Source organism: Talpa occidentalis, unplaced genomic scaffold (genome assembly GCF_014898055.3).
Source record: "Talpa occidentalis isolate TD23 unplaced genomic scaffold, MPIMG_talOcc4v2.1 talOcc4.5, whole genome shotgun sequence".
Lineage (NCBI taxonomy): Eukaryota > Metazoa > Chordata > Mammalia > Eulipotyphla > Talpidae > Talpa > Talpa occidentalis.
This window is the reverse complement of record NW_023604861.1, coordinates 128,164,164-128,180,084: the sequence shown is the minus strand read 5'-3', so window position 1 is coordinate 128,180,084 and position 15,921 is coordinate 128,164,164. Positions and strand designations below refer to the sequence as shown.

The 15,921-nt window shown below is 47.8% G+C and overlaps 1 long non-coding RNA gene across 1 annotated transcript in view; it reads right to left on the bottom strand.

The window, feature by feature from the left end:
- Window positions 1-11,574: 11,574 nt before the first annotated feature.
- Window positions 11,575-15,921, bottom strand: part of LOC129146854 (uncharacterized) — an 86,942-nt gene continuing 82,595 nt past the window's right edge. The window contains exon 3 of the long non-coding RNA XR_008554136.1: window positions 11,575-11,760. This is a non-coding gene — a long non-coding RNA (uncharacterized LOC129146854). The remainder of the gene's footprint in view (window positions 11,761-15,921) is intronic.

Sequence of the window (15,921 nt, the reverse complement as noted above, 5' to 3'; positions counted from 1 at the left end):
CCTCAACATTTTATCCAATCATCTGACAGGTAAGGACAGACTTTCTAGCTGCCTTGGTCCTGATATAAGGTCAAAGATTCTGCTCCATCCTTCTGGGCAACAGCTTGTCAGAAGGTCGCCAGCCAAATGCAAGGTGAGTAATGGTGATTGTAGCCACAGCCAGCTACAGCCCTATGCTCTGGGGAGCACACACCCTTGGTGACTAGCTGACCACTTGTGCCAACAATGTGGCATTTGCAGGGCATCTAGGGTATTTGTGAAACCACAGACACTGCTGCAATCCAAATTAAAGTGCCAAAACCAATATCCTAAAAAAATGACAGAGAAAAGTCACCATCTCCTGCTTACGGCTTATGTGATGTTTGCATTAAAAAAAAAAAAAAACCCTTTCACAGTCATCTGCAAATGTGACCCTGTAACCACAGTGGGCTGGGCACCTGGTCCGCTTTTCCAGCTTCATCCCCACCCTGTCTGTCATGCTGCTGCAGACAGAAAGGCACCTCGGAAGTCTCCCATCACTAATCCATGTTAGAGGCTCTCCCTTCCCACACATGGGAAGCTGCTTGCTCCTCTGGAGCTCATGTAGGTCCAGTCATGGTGAGAGATGCCAGCAGGGATTCTGGCCACAGGCCAAAGGACCAGGCAGGGCACAATGGCCTGTGGAAACTGGACCAAGAGGGAAGTTGGGAAGGCTACACTCAGGAGTCAGGAGGCAGCTAAGGTCTGCTCCCTGGATGTTTGTCCAGACTTTGAGGGCAGCAAAGGGGGGCAGTAGCAGGGCAGAGGGGAGCACAGCAGGGTGACTACTGGGTGCTGGGGAGGCTCAGGGGGGCTCTGGAGAAGCCTGTAGACTTGGGACTCCCCAGGGTTGAGCCCATAGTTGGTGGCCTCAGGGAACATGTCTGTGAGCAGATTTGTGGGGAAGGAGGGGTGCGTGCTGAAGTGAAGAGGACAGGCTGAGAGAGAGGCCAAACAGAGGCTCACAGCAGGGTGTCCATGAAGCCGGCACCCAGGTCAGAACAGCCCCTGACCTGGGTATCCTGCCCAGCAGATGGGAGGTCGCCACCCTGCGTGGAGAGCTGGAATAGTCAAAGGGAAATCTTGGCAGTTTTTAAAACTCCAACCTAATGGCTGTTCTATATTTCCCATTCTGAATTTTCCACTTCAGCAGTTTTCTTTTTGTTTGTTCCAGAAAAGAGATAGAATTAAGTTTTACAGGGCTTTTTACACTTGGAAACATCTACAACAAAACGCAGCTTTCCCTGGAGCAGCCTTGGCGGGTGGTCAGAGCAGCCCAGGCGGGAGTCCCCGGGGCCAGACTTCCAGACGAGGGCGTCCCGTCCACCCCAGCCCCCCCGCCCGGGGCCACCTCTCCCAAGCCCGTCTGTGCAGGGTATTTTGTGTATATTTTATGTAGTATTACATTTTTTTCAAATGAAATATTTAGAACATACATTAGTCATCAATTCTAAACAGTAGGTTTAACTTCCTTGCTCCTTTTTTCCCATTGAATTTTTTTTCCATTTTTCCTATTTTTCCATTGAATCTGCTCATGCCCATATCCAGAGCCTCAGCCTCTGGTTGCTGCCTGTTTCCAGTTCATCTTGTCGACCCAGAATTCAAGCACCCCCCACCCTCAGACATCCTGAGCACAGTTGAGGCAAGAAAGGCTGGGGACCGACAGCCGCGCGCCCAGGCGAAAGGTGCCGCTGTCTGTTCAGAGGCTCAGGAAGCCTCTCCGCCCTCCGGTCACACCTCGATTTTATTCGCTCAGGGAGGTTAGTCCTTAGTGCACAGCACAGGGGGACGGCTAATTGAGCAACAGACAGGCAGCAGTGAGAGGGGAGCAAGAAAAAATCTAAGGAAGGTGACAAAACCTCTAACAGCACAGTTGGCTGGAGAGCTAATGCCTGAGCAAACCAGGCCAGGCTTTGCAGGAACTGAGGGGTCTGGGAGGAGGAAGCTAATCTGAACGGACAGAGGAGGGCAAGCCAGCCTGGCCAAAATCCAGAGGAAGCCGGTGTTTGTGTTGGGAGAGTAGAGGGAGAAGAGGCCCTGCAGGCCAGGCAGGAAAGGCCAGCCATGGTGGACCACAGGGAAGAGAAGGGTGAGTGTGTGGGGAGCTGGGCCTGTGAATGGGGAACAGGCAACAGAGAGACTCCTGGTTCCCTGGCTTCTGAGCTGGGACACCCAGCTGGCCTGGAGAGCCCATGGCAGTCAGAGGCATCATCACATCCACTCCCCCTCAAAATGGCAGAGCCAGGACGGACCAGGGACATCGCCCAGCTCCACTCCCTGTTTTACATCAATGCCTCAGAGACCCGGATGCTGGAGGGTGACAGGCCTGTGTTCTGACAAGAGGCTAGAGGGACAGCCAGGGCTCCTCCCAGCCCCTCCTCCTAGCCCTGGAAGGCGGCACCGGCAGCCTCTGGCTTCAGCCCCCACCCCTCCTGTGGGGTGTGGGGTGTCCAGCATCCCTCCTTGCCCTGTGTGGGAGTCGGTGGGCTCTCCCATTATCCTGAGCTCCCCGCACACTGGCCTCAACCATTTAGCCTCCACAGAGGCAGGGAGCGGGGCGCCTGCCCGGCTGGGGAGTTGGGAAGCGCCGTTAATCATGCTTTCAGAGCACTTTGCGATGCAGAGATGAAAGACGTCTGAGGAGGGCAAAGTACAGCCATTACAATCTCCATCTTCCTAATTGAGGAAAATGAGGTTATTTCCAAATCCTCTGTGATGCGATGGGAAATGTGCTCAATAGGTCCTCACGGTGGCGTCCCTCACAGCGCCGGGCCCCGGACCCCGCGAGCACCGGCCACTCTGCTCCGGGTGAGCACCCCTCCGCTTGGACGCACCCCAGCTGCCCAGGGTCACCCCCGATGCATCAGCCCCGAGAAGGGCAGCTAGACAAAACATCAAAGTCAGGTGCCTTCGTGCAGCACGAAGTCCTCTGCGCTGAGTAATTGGAACAAAACGACCCAGGTAGTCTTGCTGTAACATCAAAGCTGCGTCTAATAACCTCGCAGATGAATTCAAGAGTGAATACATTCACAGCCACTACTCAAGTTTGAAGTATGCCGTGATTTTTTTCAGCTTCAGAACCGAGCAAGAAGAAAAAGAAAAATCACCGGCCCCAGCTCTCTTTGTTAACCAGCTTCCTCCCCTCTCAGGCTGCAGCGAAAGGCCTGGGCTCAAGGCCTCTAAGTAACAAGAAGTCAGTCCAGCAACAATGATGAGGATGGAAAGACCAAGAATGGGATTCGGGTGAAGGGAGCTAAAACCCTGTGGTTAACAAGCACGTGTGCGTGGGTCGGGGAGACTCTGTGAGGCCCAGGGCACTCTGACCCAAGCATCAAGGCCACAGAGGAGGGGCTGGCCTTCCTCTGTCTGCAAGGAAGAGAGCCTTTATTTCTAATGAATGAATAAAGGGGTGGATATGTTTCCAAACAAGAGAGCTCCCGAAGAGAGGAATCCAAATTTAGGTAACAGGGATGATACAAAAGGCCTCTCCCTGCTGGCACCTTCCAGGAGCCAGTGATAGGCCTCCCATTTTGGGACAGACCTCAGGGATCACAGGCAGTGTGAACCAAGTCTGGGCTCATGCCAGCAGCCAGGACATCTGCTTAGAACACAGCCTCAGAGTCACACCACCTGACACCTGCCATGTCCACCTGCCTGAAAGACTTGTTTAGAGCCACCTCCCTTTTCCTTATGACACAGCCAAATCCCTGGGTCCACAGATCCTTGTCAATCTTAACTTTCTGCCCCCCATGCAAGACAGGGTCTGCCACCAACACATACACTGTGACCCTCTTCTCCAGCCACCACACTGGAAGATAACATGCCCCGTGTAATTCCATCTCCAACCCATTTCATAGTTGAGAAAACAAAGGAACTAAGGATATAGCTGCCCCTTTCAGTGAGAGCCCATATGGCGCGGTGGTTGCCATAACAACTGATAGCTGCCTCCTCTTGAAAACTCTAGGGGTGTAGTTCTGTATCACCCTTACACCAGTTCTGCAATGCAGGTCCCTGAAACCCTGGTTTACACTAAGAACACCCACTGGGCTCATGTGCAGCAGGACAGCCTGCAGCCTGGTCCTAGAACTCATGTCCTTCCCTACATACCCTATAGCCCCGGGCACCCTTGTGTTCTGTGTATGAGTGCAATTGTGTTGCCCCCAAAGATGTTGAGTTCTAACCCCCAGTGCCTGTGCATATGACCTTAGTCAAACTAGGGTCTTTGCAGAGAATCAAAGTTAAGATGAAGTCGTTAGGATGAGTCCTAAGTCAAAATGACTATGACATCCTCACTTAATGTCTTGGATTTGTCTTTGGAAAGTATCTTTGGATACTTCTAGCAAAAAGGAAGCCAATTTCACCATAGGCTGAGTGATATAAGCAAAAGTTAAGTTCTGATAGCATATTTCTTGTCACAAAATCATCAAACTTGTAAATAAAGACTCAAAACACTTGCAACATTGACAATCCGTTGTGTTCACTCATTCAGTTTCCAACCGGTTACTCCAGTGCAGGGTCTGAGTGACTGATGTCTACCTAAGCAGCTCAGAGAGCAAGGCAGGGCCAGCCCTGGACCGGATGCCCTTCCGAGGCAGGGCACACCAGTCTCGGGGACTGTGACAATGGAGAGGCACCATCAACCACATGTGTGCAACTATAGGATGTGGGCAGACGCCAAATCCCCAGAGAAAAGTCCCATAGACCCGGGGAAAACATGCAACCTTCACAGAGCCTCCCGTGCTGGGCACCAATGTCTTTCTCTCATTATCACAGAACAAAACAATGGCAAGCAAAGCAAATTATTAAGGACCTACTGTGCACCCCTACTGAAAGGGATCCTGACAGACACCCAGGGAGGTGACTATGTGAAGATGTGGCCACAGTGCCCCGGGACACATCCTCAAGCCAAGGAGGGCCGGAGATTATCAGTACCCCGGAAGCAAGGACAGAGTCCAGAAGTCTTGTCACAGCCTCAGAGGGTCCTTGAACTTAGACTCTGGCCTCCAGAACTGTGAGACAAAAAAGTTCTGTTGTTATCACAAGTACCTGGTTGATTGTAAATTTTCAATCAATCTTTGCAGGTCACCCTGCAAAGGAATACATCCCCATCATAGTCACCCCAACCTTTTTGCTCTCATTGCTTATGCCCAGGCCTTCCCAGCACAGGCAGAACCACGAGGAGGATGCAGAGACTTGAAGTGCCGGGCTCTGCTCCATGCTGGAAAAGGGTGAGGGGTGAACTGGTTTCTGGGTACTCTAATATACACCCTTTTATTCCAGGTGGTGCCTAACACACACGTGCACACACACATACCCCGAGCATCTCCCCAGGCACAGAGTGGATTGAAGGGTCTGGGCCAACCTTGGCACAGTGTTTCCTGAACGTGCCACCAGCCAACAGTAGCGCCCTCCCTCTCCCTCTCAGGGTCAGCAGCTTCCAGGCTGCCAGCCAGCACCCTGGGCTCGGTCGCACACCTCCACCCCCACAACCCACACATTGCCTTGGGTGCCCTTCCCTGCCTCATCAAGGTGATAATTTCCCTGTGGCCTGAGCCTAAGGCTGACCATGCTCCCCAGAGCCAGGATGTTTTGAGTGCAGGATGCCAGGTCACCCTAGAGGGCACCCAGCTCATTGTCTTCAGAGGGCCCAAGAGCCTCTGCTGACTCCCTGACCCACCCTTGGAATCACCTCATTTCACACACCCTGTGACCTTTAACCACAGCTTTGCCTTATCTGTCCACCCGAACGCAGGACGTTGAGCATTCCTAGTCTTCACCGCACAAGGCAGACCCTGGAGGTCCTGTCTGCTGCAAACAAGACCCAGGCCATGGTTCTTGAGGCAGAGAATCCACTGGTCTCAGAGTCAGCCTAGAAGGGCTAACTGGAAAGTGGGCTCCCTCTCCCCACTAAGGGGAGGCTCCCCTGCTTTCGGGGTTCCTCTAACACCTGCTGCAGGGTTCGCTAGGGCCTGGGCAGATCGGGGAGGAAGCTGGCAAGATCAGACCTTGGGAAGAAGGAACATCTGGTCCAAATTCACCACTCAGGACAGGATTATTCAGGGAGTTCACCAAAAGTTAGTAGATCACGTGATTTTGACCTAAGCTTTCAATTTTGGAGGTTTTCTTTTGGTTTAAATTTTGTGATTTTTTCTTTTCTGGTAAGTTGCTATGAATAGCATCAACTAACTGATGTGGTTTTGTGTCACTGCTTTTACCTATAAAGGATCTTTCTTTAAGCAATTCAGTAATATTGCATCCTATATAAAGCACAGTTACTTTTTTCCCATTAATCCATATCAGATTTTATCATTTGCTCAATAGATATTCCTGTACATCCCGCTCCACTTCCTCAAGTGAGGGCTGGAGTTCTGTCTGCTCCCGCTCCCTGCACATAGGGTGTGGACATGTGAGTTGAGTAAATTAAATGCAGGGGCGGATGATGAAAAATCTCCTCCACTAGATGAAGTATTTGGAGATTTATCAGCAACTCTAGGGCACTCTGAGCCTCTCCGGGTTACCTCTCAAATGCACATGATTTAGGAGGGATTAGAAGAAACTTGAAAATCTCAAAGAATTCAAGAAAACAATTAATGTCTTAGAAAATAGGATTCCTTAAGGTAGGTTAGGAATGTGGTCATACAGTTTTAACAAGAGACAACTGAAGAGACAAGAATACTTTCAGGAGCTTTGAAGCCCAGCATGAAATTATCCACATCTAACCTACTTTGTCATTGTTTTATTATTAAAATAAAGCAATTGCTTCTTCCTATCAGCCTCCTTCCCTGTGATCTCTACTCAGCAGCCCCCCCTTGCTTAGTATGCCTACTTAGGGACCATCAACTCAGAGAGAGAAGTCTTTGGTAGTTTCTCAGTGGTTCCCTGACTTCATTGTCATAGCATCACAGACTGGGGAGGAGGGGGACCCAGGGGATACAGGGGGCATGGCCAGGTAACCAGGTAATAACCAGCCGCTCACCCACCCACCACTCACTCACACTCTGCCCACTGCCCCCAATGCCCTCCTCTGTTACACAGTGAGCCCTCTTACATCTTCCCCATTGCAAACCTACCCTCACAGCTCTGTTCCTGTAACCCTAATGTATACCATGTTTGCTCCTGGTGTGACTTCCTCTGCCAAGAAGGATCTTGCCCTACCCTACACCCCACCGCCCATAAGCACCCTATCCTTTAAGGCCTAGCTCGTGTCTAACTCTCTATGCATCCAACCTCTTTCCAACTCACAGGCAGAAATTCAAACTCTAAGAAACTGCATCAGGTATAGCTGGGATATTCCCAAAGCATTTAGATTTGACTGGCAATGTATATTTTCACACGGACCTACTTTATCCTCACAACACTGTTGTAAGCTTTCTGGAAGCCCATGTGCAGAGCACATGGTTAACAGTCAATAAATATTTCCTGATGTGAAGGCTGATCAATCCCTTGTGATTCTGAGAGTAGAGTAGGAGGAATTGAAAGAAGATGCACATGGGTGAAACATAAGAACAATTCTAACACTTTACTATTTGCATACTTCTGCCTCTTCTTATTTCTCCTGCATTCTGGCAGATAATCCAAAATGCCTGAGAAGCACATAATGCAAGTGTGTTAATGAGTGCGGCCGAAACTACATTGCCTTTATACTGAGCTCTTTGCAGGTTTGCCAGGAGTATGACAGCAGTTTGATGTCACTGACACCCATATGTCATCAGGGCCCACCTTGGTCTGCTTCACTTGGAGACACAGTTTGTGCCACCTGCTCATTCCCCTGTTGAGCTTCCCTTGGAGTTTCCTTCTGGCTTGGCCCTTCCCCGCTGGGAACTCCAGGGCCATCATTTATCTTGCTATCAGGGCCCTCCACTCTGGCTCCATCGGCCCGACCTTGGAGACTCAGTTGACACAGCTGGGTCCTGACATGAATAGCTGTGACATACTCACTAGACCCTAACATGCAGCCAGAGAAGTCCCTGTGACCCTGGGTGCCCCCATTGCTACCCTTCCCAGGACATGAGAGGCAGAGGGCCCCCCACACTCCTTTCCAGGTCTTCCCTTTGTCCTGCAAAGGTTGAAAGTGCAAGCAGGCTCTGCTGTGGGTAGCTAGAAGGAATGATCATGTTGGGGTGCTGCAGTATGGCTTTCCTACATTTTTTTTAATTCCATATCCTTTTTATTTAGTTTTTCACAATATAGGATTTCTCCCCTCAGGTTTGGTCACCACAGTTTTCCCAAAACACCCACAGTCCTCCATTCTAGTCCATTGTGTCTCCTCCCTGACCCCTCCATTTTTTAGTCTGTCCCCTCCCTCTCCCTCCTACTTGCCTCAGATCTATGGTCAGCTTTCAAGAATCGTCTTAAGGTTTGTCTTTGTCTGATCCTTTATTTGGTTTCTCTATAGTCCTCATATAAATAAAACTATATGGTGTTTATCTTTCTCCTTCTGCCTTACCTCACTTAGCATGATCCCTTCCAGCTCTATCCATGCTGCCACAAATGGCCTAAGTTCATCTTTTTTGATGTCTGAGTAGTATTCCACCATGTGTCTGTACCACATCTTCTTGATCCACTCATCTGTTCTGGGGCATTACTGTTGTTTCCATATCTTGACTAGTGTAAACAGGGCAGCTATAAATGTGGGAGTGTGGGTTTCCATTCAAATTAACGGTGTTGTGCTCTTTAGATACTCAGTAGTAAAAGTGCTGGGTCATATACCAGATCCATTTTTAGTCTTTTGAGGAACCTCCACACAGCTTTGCATAGGGCCTGGACCAGTCTACATGTTCACCAACAGTGTAAGAGGGGTACTGTTCTCCACAACTCCACCAACACTTGTTCTGCCATTTTCAAAGGTATGAGGTGATATCTCATTGTGGTTTTGATTTGCATTTCCCTGATGAAAAGTGATGATGGACATTTTTTCATATGTCTGTTGGCCATAAGAAGTGCCTATTTAGTGCTTCTGCCCATTGTTTGATTGGGTTGTTCCAATTTCCTAAATTTCAAGAGAAATAATAAGCCCAACACAAGAATCTTAGTGTTTCTCCCAGTGTGAGAGTGGGCCCACCATCTTCCAGAAAAGAGGCCATCTCAGTTACTGACCTGAGGCTGGACTCAGCCACTCATTTAGGCCTTCTGCTAACAGAGCAATCCTGGGGCCATAGTGCTCTCCAGGCCTGGACTGATTCAATCTGGAATAACCCCACTGGTGCTTTCAGCAAATCACTCCTGGTGGGGACCCTCCAGGCCCAATTCATTGGGACAAGAAAGCATTGAAATTTCATTATTCTTGAGATAATCTCAGACAGACAAACACACATACAACCATCACACCCCCACCCACATTCTCCTCCCAGGATAATATAATTATTCTCAGATCCAGAGGACAATATAACCTAAATTCATATAAGAAAGAAGCATTTTCCTAAAGACTATATTATCTAGAAAGATTATTCTCCTGACGGCCAATATCATGCAAAATTATGGTCTTTTCTCCAGATTGCAGACTGTATCCAGGGTCCAACAATGTGTCAAAGATGGTACATTTATCTCCCAGAGACCCTAAGAACAGTGGCTTATCAGCCCTCACTACATAGTAGAATCACTTGAGGAGCTTTGAAAAATTAGCCACGTCAGGACCTTACCCCAGACCACAGATGGGGCCCAGGCATGGCTGAGAATCACTCTTGCAGAGCTTTGAAAGTCAAGTTTCCTTATCTTACAAAAGGAATATTTGACTTAGGGTTGCACCCCACCCACTCTTTATTAACAAATAGGGGGGACATTTGAGGGTTATTTCTTGCACCCCACCCTCCTTGTGTTGAATAATCCTCTAGAGACAGTAAAAAAAATAGGTGGATTTGAACTTTCAGATGTACAAAGAAGATTAAGATCTAATCCTATTATTGGCTATATTGCATCCCCCCAAATTCAGTGTTGAAGTCCTTACCCCAAATATCTCAGAATGTGACTGGAGAAATAGGGTCTTTAAAAGGAAATTAAATGGAAATTAGGTCTTTGGGGAGGGCCCTAATCTGGAATAATGGGTGTCATTAGAAGTGAAATTTTGGGTAGGTGCTCAGGTGGTACAGAGAAGACAGTCATCTTCTGAGAGGCACCAGGAGAAACCCAGCCTACAGACCCCTGGATCTTGGACTTTCAGCCTCCACAACTAAGAGAGGATGGATTTCTGTTGTGCCCCTCAGACAGTGCCTTATTTTGGTGGCCCAACAGGACCATTACAGAGCCTTTCTTCAAGGATTTAGCAGCAAGAATTAGAGGTCCCAAGAGGACTCACAATGAACGAATGAAGAGACTCAACCTGCCTCCAGGAAGTTATGGAGATTTTTCCAAAGCTAAAAAGCACATAGGTGTCTCTCTTTTGTCAGGAAGGAAAAAAAAAAAAAACACTGCTATGTTAATAGCGCCCAGGTCACTTGCATCCCCAGGGGCCTAAGAACATTAACTCTGTCCCCAAAGCTTCTTCTGGCTCCCTCAGAGCAGCTTGCTGTCCCAGAACCTTGATCTGACAGAGGCCTCCATTCCCTGCCTGTCAGAGCTGCCCCTCCTCACTCTCCGGAGTTGGTTTCCATTCAGATTGTGTTCTGAAGCTCCCTGTGTGGGGTGTGAAATGCATGAATGCTCTCAAAGGAGCTGTCTTTATCCCAGAGTCTGAAACTGTGACCAAAAGGGCATCTTCACCTGTGAATTAGCTTGATTTTTCCAGCTGCCATTGCTGACTCCCCGTCAGAAGACCCAGCCTCCACCCACGGCATCTCTGAAAACTGGGGAGACATTCTCAGATGAGAACAGGCTGCTGCTGTTACTGCTGCTGCTTTTTGTCCACTCTTTTTTCAGGCAAATTGAAAAATGCCCTTCCAAAGAACTGAGTTGTCAGTATAAATGTCTAAATGAACCTTTATTAGAACTATAAAAAAAAGACTACTTAACATGTAATTGGACCATTCTTCATGCTTAAACACACTGTTAAAATCATGTCAATAGCTAAGTTAGAAACCCACAGGAAAAGGCAAACATTTTATCTGCAGGCTCCATTTTTATGGCCTGGTAAAATGAGATCACATCCATCTCTGTGTCTTCCAAAAAATTATAGATAGAAATTTTCCCAGGTACCTCTCTGTGTCTTTCAAGCTTTCCCCTCAGATTTACTGAAATGAGCTAATGGAAAAGTTACTCCACCAAGAGCATTCCACAAACACTCCCTGCAGAAGGAGGCAGAAGGGAGCTGAAGGCCCCCACTCTGGAGCGGTTCGTCTCCATTACCGCCCCTAATCCTAATGTTCATAGCACTGTTTATTATCAACCAGTTTATAGATCTCTAGTTAATATTTGCTTAGGGCTTATGTTGATTTCTCAACACATGCAATATTCTGGTTTCATCTTTATCTTTAAGGATTAGATTGGATCGAGCTGCCTTGTAGTAATTTAGTTTTTCTCTTATGCCTTACAGTTTTATGTTCTTGTAATAGCACCAGCTTTCCTTCTTTTATTTAATTAAATATATCTTATTTCACAACTACAGCATTTTTGTTTCAAGTTTATTTATTTAACAGCTGGCAGGGTGCTGCTGTTTTGTAGAGGGAACCACGCTGGGTATTTTTAGAAATTCAGAAGTTGGGAATGCACCAGCTGAGAAGATGGAAGAAAAATCTGAACTTGGGAGATGAATGCTTGGAGATTAAACTTGGATTGCTTTGGTTGCCATGATGGAATGCCTCAGATTAAGTCCTTGAAACAAAAACAGAAACAAAAACAAACAAACAACAACAAAGTATGTTTAAAAGTATGCTCGAGAAGGAAGCTCCGAAGCCATCTTTGCCCTTCTACACAACAGCTGGCTGCGTTCCTTGGCTCAGCCGGCTTGGGAACAGCAGACACAGCTCGCGCCTGGGGGACATTGCTCTGTCCATAGCACCCACAGAACGCGCTGCATGGAAGGCTCTCCAGCCATCTTGGTCCCAGGGGACCTGCCCCCTCACCAGTCCTGTGGACACAAAGCTGGATCCATACAAGCCATTAACAGATGAGTGGAGCCCTCAAGCTAAAGGATGAGGCTGAAAACTGTTCCAGTATGGATGGGAATGTCCATGAGGGTCACAGCCTTCCTCATCCTGCTGACCTCATGAGGATCCTTCCAGACTTGAAGCAACGGTCATAGTTTGACCAAACTTTGGAGTGAGGGTGAGTGAAGAAGGAGCCTGAAGCCTAAAATGTACTGGGGTGTTCGCTCTTGGGGATCAGGCCAAGTCTGCACAACACTCCTTAAATTTTGTGTGCTGGCCTTGCTGAACGCACCCTCGCCTGTGGTGCCACCTGGAACTATTGCTCCTGAGGCCACTGCTGCACTCAGGGTGCAGGTAGGAAGAGGATATACCCTTAGGTTTCTCTTTGCTCCTGCACAAGCCATCCTTCAGAAGCATCGGCTGACAACCCTGACCAGGAGCTTCTGCCCCAGGCACTTCCCGATGAGAAACACTCTCAGGTCCTCACTTAGAAAAAACTAGGAAGATTCTCCGGTCTTTCCAATCACCCTTTTAAGTCCTGATCTTGCTGACTCTTCCACTGCAGTACCTCCCCTTTTCTCTAGGGCCCAGCGTCCAGCTTTTGATCAGCCCTCATCACCTTCCAGCTGGTCCACTGTGCAGTCTCCTGAATAGTCCTGTGCCCATGGAGTGCCCAGCCCCAGGCCATCCTCTACACAGTGGTTTTCAGTGTCAATGTCACCTAGAAATCCAAATGCAGATGTTCAGGCTCCATTGCAGAACCACTGGAGCAGAAACTCTTAAAGTGGGATGGAGCAATTGGAGTGCTAACATGCCTTCATGTGATCCTGATACACATTACAATTTAAGAACCATTGCTCTATGGTACCCAGATTAAGCTGAAATCTATACCTTTCTAGTTTGAAAATCCTTTCATTGTCTTCCTTAAGATGAAGGTTAAGTCTGCTAGCCTAGCATGCCAGGGACTTTGTAATAGATCCCATCCTGAGCTCTGGTGACACAGCTTCCTGTACTCTGAGCCATATCTCATGTTCTGCTCTCCAGACTGGCCCCCGGAATGTGACAGCTTCCCCCCTAGCTACCTTCTGTTCTCCAGAAATAACATCCCTCTGTCCACTCACCATATTATTCTTAAAAGAATGTCCACAGCAGAGTTGGGAGTCCTGGGGAAGGACTGGCCACGCAGAAGCAGTGGACAAGGCTGGCAGGGAAGGGAACCGCAGGGTGCTGAGTGCCTACCGCTGACAACCCTCTTGTTAATTCCCCCACACTGTCTCTTTGGATATTCACCAAAAGAGTCTATGAGAAACTGATAAAAGCTGCAAGGCCAGTGCATCCATCCCAAAAAGTGAATGCGACGAAAGAACCTTCTGGGAATAGACAGTGGATTAGCAACAAGTGTAAAAAAGGTGAACAATGGGAGAAAAGTCCAGAAGTCAGTCCCCACTTCACTGTCCTAGGATCCTCACATCCATCTACCAGCCCAGGGTGCATCCTGCATGTGGCTCCATGCATTTCCCTTCTTTGTTGACTGTTGTTGAAGCAAGAAAGTCAAAGGGCTCTTGGCCTTAGGCTCTTGATCCAAACACTCAGATGCACCATTTTTGCTGAGTCAGGATAAGCAGGGCTGGTGGGTGAGAGAGCACAGCTTTAGATGCTGGGCATTCAGGTTTCCCTGACACAGCTCTGGCACTGGCCCATCCTGTGACTTGACATAAGGCCACACCCCGCCCCACCCATTGCCAGACCATAGAGCCTGGTCTTTGCTTGATGGTGCTCCCAAAGATGAGGTCACTGAATTAGCCTCTCCGAGACCCCACCTCACATAGATGCCTAAGAACAGTACACAGCCAGGCAAATGCCCTCGGCGCCCAGCAGGCTAAGGTAGTCACCTTAAGTTTCAATAACTGCCAACTAGCTGCCATCAAAGCACCCTTCAGGTCCCAAACCCTGCCAGGTGCCACCATCGCCCCAGAATCTCTGCTTGATCCCAGCTTGATCCCAGCATGAACCCTGCCTCTGGGAGAGTGTGGGGGAGGGGAGCTGCCTTTGAATTTTTGTTCTTACAGTCTGAGACTTTCAAGGGTGTTTTGCCTTTCAGATTTATTTCAGCAAGTTGCTGTTAATTGTGTTTTCAATTAGTTATGTTTAAAACATCTTGAGATTTGGGCAACTGAAATTGCAGTGCATTAATAATTATTAAACAGGGGTTCTAATCCATTATTTATTGAATAAATTTTTAATACTAATGCAGAATCCATTGTCACTGCCACCATGAGTTTGGCCATTAAGGAAAAAGCTGACGAAAGAAAACTAAAGCTCCAGGATTCTGAAATGAAGGCCTGTGGAGAGAGCTTCCTGGAAGAAGGAGCGGCAGCTGTTTCTCTTCTAAGTCTATTTAATCAAGGCTTTGCTGCCGAGAGAGAGAGAGAGAGAGAGAGAGAGAGAGAGAGAGAGAGAGAGAGAGAGAGAGAGAGAGAGAGAGAGAGAGAGAGAGAGAGAGAGAGAAATCCCATCTAGTAGGTACTTGGTAAATGTTTATGCAAAGAGCCAATGAGTGAATGGGTAAATAAATGAATTTAAAAAGAATTAAATTAAGACAGACTCTTGAAGATCTAAGATCCTTTCTATTTTAACCATTAACAAATGATTGCAAATCATTCCAAGAATGAAGTGTCCATGGAGGATAAGCCAGTAATCCCTCCCCTCTCAGTCTGACAGAGCATCACATATAAATTTAAATATAATTATAATAAAACCTGGTAATCCAAGGTGACACAGACACCCACCTGAGGGTGACCCTGGCTGAGCAGTCAGAGGGGGCTTCAGTAAAGACACGGTGTCAAGTGCCAGATGCCCAGGTTTCCAGATACAGAAATGAGGCGAGTGAAACAGCAGTTGTGTTGGTGGCTCACGCAGGAGGCACCCGAGTGCGCACGCTCAAGATCATGCCTGCTAAGGAACAAGGAAGCGAGGCTTGAAGGGAGGAGGGACAGGAAGAGGACTTTGTAGGCCACACTAAAAAGTTGGTTTTCACCCTACAGGGAAACCCACAAGAGGGGGTTCAACAAGGGACTGATGGGTCAGATTTTTATTTTAGGGGAAACTGAGCAATTCAGGTTGTACTGACTAAGCTAAGCCACATGCTGAGGTAACCTGGCTAAAGTTGCAGGGATGGGTGAGAAGATGGGGCGAAGGGTGGGGAACTGATTTAGTAAGAGGCAGGGATGACCCCAGTGCTTTGGTCATAGTGGTTTTGAATAAAGAGGCTGAGCTGGGTTGGGCTCGCCTGGGTTGGGTTAGGCTGGGTTAGAGTTAGGGTTAGGTTGGGAATGGGGAATGACAAATATGACAAAAAGCTTTGGAAATGTAAATTTTGAGGTAGCTGTGGGATATCCAGGTGGAAATCCAGCAAACAATGGGCTATATAGGTCTGGAGGTCAGCAAATATAGGGTGAGTAGTAGAGAACCATTCATGCAAGGACGGTGATTTCAAATAAATTCAGAATATACTACACCCAACCCCAACACAAGATAGACAAACCTTTGCTATGAAGATTCATTAAGAATGATTATCTTTAGAATTTTAAAGAACTAAATCTAAACATCCAGGAAGTCTAATGTCTCTAATTAAGGCAAAAAAGATACAATGAGAAAATAAAACAGTGGGATAAAAGGAACTTTTTAGAATTCACACCAGTCTTACACTCAACCTAAAACTAATGGAGCAATCAGTGACTATTACAAAGCACCACCTCTAAACCTTTAAGAAGTGGAGGATATAAAAATTACAGCATACAATCCCCTCTCAGCCCTATCAAAATCCCTCAGTAGCTTTGACTCTCAACTCCACTTTTCTACCTCCTTTCCAGAACTTTCTTTGACC